We start from the raw sequence: 6,000 nt of genomic DNA, 5'->3' as shown, positions 1-6,000 counted from the left end.
ATTTAGCAGAAAGCACTAACATTTTCAAGCTGTCAACTGCGCGCTGCTTTGCTAAGCATACTAACGGACAATAAGCTGTAATTATGTGTTGTGGTATTAAGTAGTATGTTTGTAGATACATATATACAAGCATGTTTGTATGCATAACGGTATGTTCGTAATACGGTTCACTGCTTTATTGTTTACAATGTTGCCGTTATCGCCACTGGTTATGCGGCAGTTATATGTGTGTGTAGGCGCCCATGTCTGGCTGTAAGTGTGTGTAATTTTTGATTGTTTGCCAGTAAATATTTCAATTGGCATTTATGGGTGGAGTTGCGGTAGCGGCTACTCAACTTATACCCGTTCGACTTACAGTGGACAGGCACTGATTGCCACAATGTACTAACTCAAGCATAGCATAACATATACAAACATAGGAAGCACAACTTGCTACAAAAACTAACAATAACAACTACAACTTGCTACAACAACCACTACTTGCTGCAACAACAACAATTTCTTACTAAAGCAACAATGAATGAATGAGTCTTACAATAAATTCCAACAGGTGGTGAGCCACCAGCATATTAAGCGTACCGCATTTGTGGCGAAAAGGGGGTGGCGCTGCATTTGACGGACTTGGCGACTGCACTTTGACGACTGAAGTCCTCAGGCTACGCTGCTGCGTACAGCAGGCTGCACACACACACGACTACCCATATGAGTCCATATACTATATAGACGAGTCTGCTGATTCTGGTCCATTATTTATGAATACATATGCGCAAAAATGAAAAGTGTAACGGTAGTTAGCTGTTGTTGCCGTGTAAAGTTGACAATTATAGCGCCGATGTTTTTGGGAAGAAAAAATTATAATTGCTCTACATGCATTATAAATTTGCAACGCTTTTTATGGGCCGAGTTTATGGATAAGAAATTAAAATGCTACTAACCGAATTGTGTACAGGAGTCAGTTGCTGCTTTAGCACAATACCACAAGCACACACACACACTTTTATATCTATTAGTGCGCATATATGGCTGCAGCGTTATTAATTTGGAAAAATACTTGCCACAAACGTTGGCTGACGCACGTCATCACGTCTTTGTGGCTGGACCTAGCAATGAACGCACATTTTCCATTTGATCGATCTGTAAGTATCGCCAGAATTATGCGCGCTATTATGCAGTTATTTATCTGTTCATGCCACTGTATTGTGTGGCAAAAGTGCCAAGCTGCTGCCAGATGGTGATGATGTCTTTGGTTGCGCTTACTTACTTTGTTGGCCATTTCCAATTTGCTGCACTTAATTTGCTTTTAAAGCCAATGAAATTACTACAAGCGTGTTGTGGTAATTAATGCGAAATCTAAACGTTTTGTTGCACTCTTATTTGGGCCAGCGTTAATCCATTTAATGCTCCAAATTTTCTGTGCTCGTTGCTGCAAATTTATGCTGCACGTTTTCTGTTTTTGTATTAAAATGCGCAAAGTTTGTTGGCTCTTTGGTGCGTGGTCTCCCAGTTTGGTCTTGCAGCTTGTCTGCATGCTTATAAATTTCTTAAATAATTTCAGCCAGTGTTGTTAGTTCACTTTGTTGTAGGTTATAAATTAATTTTCGCTGTTCGGCCGATAAGGAATGATCGATCAACCGATAAAGCTAACGCTTGAGAAGGTGAGTGGTTTTTTGCCAGAAGTGGCTAACAATACTATAAGTAGCAACATTGTGTATTTGCCCATATGATTTCACGTAGTATTTAGAAATGGGTAAATATTTAAAAATATGCTTTTTTAAATTAAATTTTGACTCTCATTGAGTTTGCTCAACTAACTAACTCGCTGTATTTGAACATTTGTATGAGTTGTATGGAGTTGTATGAAACGATAGTCAATTCTAAGCTAAAAGGCGAATATTTTAAACTCAAAAAATTTGCTTAGGAATGGTTAGAATATATTAAATTATATCCTTAAGGAGCACACCTGAAAGTAAATTAAAACAAACACAAATCGAAAATGCTTAAATTTTAAACAGATAACTAAATAGTTTCTGAATGGTGATTTGATTACTATTTAATTTTTCTGCGTATATATAATTCTATCTACTTTCCAGTTTTCTAATCTGATCAAAAATCAAACTATAGTAAGCCAAACCGATACTTAATGTGGAAAATTTCAACAAAATTTCAACAATTTCGACAAAAAGATACCCAGATATTGTAAATTATCACATCAATATTTATTTTGTTGTTTGAAATCAATTTTACCAGATGTACAAGGTAGGTTGCAAAGTAAACAGGACTTAAAAAAAAAACAGAACAAATGGGTTTTTCAGCAAAATCAATTTATTTTATTCAAAATAGTCTCCTTCTGCTTCAATACAGCTTTTTGCATGGTCCAAAAGCATGTCGAAGGACTGTTTTAGCTCGTTGGCCGGCATGGCCGCCAGCATGCCGGTGCAAGCCTTTTGAATGGCCTCTACGACTGCATAACGCCTTCCTTTCATGGGCAAATGCAAGGTGCCATATCAGATGAAAACGGGGATTGATTAATGGTTAAAATGTGATTTTTGGTCAAATAATCGAGTCAATGATGTCCTTCGTATGTTGGATTCTGAGCAATTTTTGGTCGTCAGTCAATTTGTGCGGAACAATCCGTGCCCACACCTTTTGTAAGCTCAAAGTTCGGTGAAAATGCGATAAATCGATGGTATGGATATATTCAATTCCATTTTCACGAATTTCAGTGATGATTTCGGCGCACTGTTTTGATGCATTCACGCACAGTTTCGATGGAATTTTCAGTGATTTTGATTGGCCCACATGTTGTTCGTCATTTATGTCCTCACGAGCACTTTGAAAACATTGAAACCATCGTGCACTCTGCTACGGGATAGGCAATCATTGCCATAAACTTGTTTCATCAATTGAAACGTTTCCGTAAAAGTTTTCCGGACACTTAAAACGCAATAACTTCACTTCCAATCAATGAAATATCATGAAATTCTCACTGGACAATCGATAAAGATAGCAGATTCTAACGCACTAACTTTGGAATACACCTTGTAATACACCTATGCAAACGATTTTTCTATTCCTCTGGTTTGTTTTGGTATGCTTTCAGCTCTTTCAGCGAATTTTGTTTTATCTGTTCGATCGACTGGAAACGGGTTCTACGAAGCGGCAATTTCAGTTTGGGGAACATGAAAAAATCACATGAAGTCAAATGTGGTGAATACAGTGGTTGCTCTATGGAATTCATTGCGTTTTTGGCTTTAAGGTCGGTCACAATAGTGGATTGATGCGATGGTCTACAAGTATTATCTGCGTATAAAATTCATGAACTGTTCCTCAACAATTCTGTCCATTTTCGACGGATGTTTTCACGCAAACGCCTTTTTACGGCCAAATAAGACTCTTATTGATCGTCTGTCCCTCCGGAGTGAATTCATGAGGCACCAAACCACGAATATCGAAAAAACAATGAGCATCACCTTGATTTCTGAGCAGGTTTTGCATGTTTCTTTTTTTTTTTTGCTTTCTTTTCGTTTTTTTTCCTTCGTTCCGATGATTGTTGACTTCTCTGTATGTCAAACTCATAAACCTATGTCTCATCAGCAGTTATAATGCTCTCCATGAACTTGGGTTCAGAATTTGCACGATCAAGCATGTCAAAGGAGACCTATTTACGGTACTCTTTTTGGAAATATTTCAGCTTTTTTGAGACGAGTCGAGCAAGAACGCGTTTTATACCTAAAATATCGCTATCTCTCTACATAATATTTTCAAGCAGCATATTCTTCACACTTTTAATTATTTGTTATCGATAAAGATTGATATACCTTTTTTGTGGTCTAACACCTTAACGGATTTTTTAGCCTAGAAAGAAATAACATACATTTTTTTCAAAGTTTGACTATGCAAAAATATGTTTCAGTGGCGTTTTTTTTAATTTAAAGACCGATTTAACCGAAATTTAAGAAAACCTTTTTAATAAACTTTTCTATCCATACTCCCAAAATTTCAATTTTTACAATATTTAAAAATTTTTAAACAGTCGGAAAAGTGATGCGAAAATTGTTTTTTTTTTTCAGATAGTCGACAATGTGACATTATTTATCAACTGCCTTTTTTTGAATTTTTATTTCCTGGCTTTTTTCTGTATTCATGTAATTTTAGTATCTAAATAACTAATAAAACATTCATAGCAGAAACATTTACTGCAGTTTTTACGACACTTTAAAAATTACTTCGCTCTTACCTAGTTGGATTAACTAGGATATACTGCGAATCTTTTGGTGCAAATTGGAGAGACTCTATCATGCTACTCGCATCCTAAATGAAAAGACTGATAGTCTCATACACCACTTACAATACTCATCGAGTTATACAAACATACATGTTAATTTAAGCGAGCTGTGACAAGTATGGTATTGCCTCAACTCCACCCTCAGCTTATCCTCTTTGCTGGGGAAATAATGCTGCATCTTGTTTTCATCTATCCAGAAATCTCCTTTACTAGATCCGAATGTCTCCAGAGTTCTGTAAAAAAATCGAATAGGGTAAAATGTCTTACGCGCAAAGGTCCGATTGCATAAAACCAACAAAGAGTACTGAAAAAATATTTTATTAATTTCTTTAAAAATTTGGTTAGTCAAATAATTTATTTATACATTTTAGTTTTTTTTTTTTAATTTATATGAATTATTTTCTGATTTATATGCGCAAAGGCCAGTATTGGTATTATTAAATTCAAATTTGGTCAGCAATTTACTGAGTATTTAGCTTAGTTTAGTAGTATCTTGCTAATAAAATCTCCTATATCTTAAATTATCTCATCATAAGATCTTTTCAGTTCTATATGTCATTGACTCAATTAAAAATTGGTATCTATGTGAAGACTCGGTGGGTTTTCTATATTTTTATTTATTGCCAGACTCCAACTTTTTGTTCTTCTTTCTTTTGGGGAGGGATGTTTCGCCTTATCTCTTTGTTTTCTGGTTACCCAGAGGACACATGGTCTAAGACCGGAAGTCGTGAGCTGTCTGAGCCATATGTAAAAGAATCATTTCTGGTCACTTCCAAGTGAATGGCGCACAGAGAACTGTCTTCACTTGCGTGAACTCTACACATGGCTTCAATTCCAACTACTTGCAAAAATGTTTCTTTCAATATTGAACGTTCTACGAAAGGACTTACACGACTTTTCCATGAACCTAACCGTTCAAAAGAGATAAACAGTTGAAGTTTGATTGTCAGCTTTACGCTTTTTAATTAACCCACCCTAATATGTATATGTGTCTAGGTATGTAAAAGTATAATTCAAAGAACCTAGTCGCAAAAAGAATTGTGTCACATGGTAACTAAAAATTAGTCAGCAGCTGCAGAATCACAAGACAGTTATAAAACATATGTACAAATTCATTAAATATAATATACACATACATTCATGCATATATGCTTACAAACACTTTCTCAAGCACAACACCCTGAGAATCTGCCACAAACAAGTTTAAATGAATTGAAAAAAGAACAGTTAGCAGCAATCTGCTAGACGCTAAAGAAGAAGCTGAATAAACAAAAACATACACACATACAGCCGCACACGCCGCATTTCTTTGAACAAAAGCTTGCGAATTAAAAATCTGAGCTTTATTACTCTGTGCATATAAATTACTTTCGTTTTCACTACAGCGCTGCGAAAGTGTGTTAAGCGAGAGATTCTGCAAATTAGCATATGCGAATGTGTATGTATGTATGTGTGTGTGTTTAACAAAGTAATATAGAATGAAGATAGAAACAACGAAACCAAAGCAGGCAAAGTTAGAAACGAAGGAAATTAAACCAGTTTCTTGACGAAATATATTTATATAAGTATGTACGTGCGTGTGTGAGTAGACGCCTCTAATAGAGTTAAAAGTTACACGCCGTCGAAAATATTTGCATATGTACACTTAGCTTTATATTTGGGCGTGAAGAAAGCAAGTCAAAAATATTTCTACATAAGAACACGCCAGTAGAGCT

Source organism: Bactrocera tryoni, chromosome 3, assembly GCF_016617805.1.
Source record: "Bactrocera tryoni isolate S06 chromosome 3, CSIRO_BtryS06_freeze2, whole genome shotgun sequence".
NCBI lineage: Eukaryota > Metazoa > Arthropoda > Insecta > Diptera > Tephritidae > Bactrocera > Bactrocera tryoni.
The sequence above is the reverse complement of the archived record's forward strand: the minus strand, read 5'-3'. Positions refer to the sequence as shown.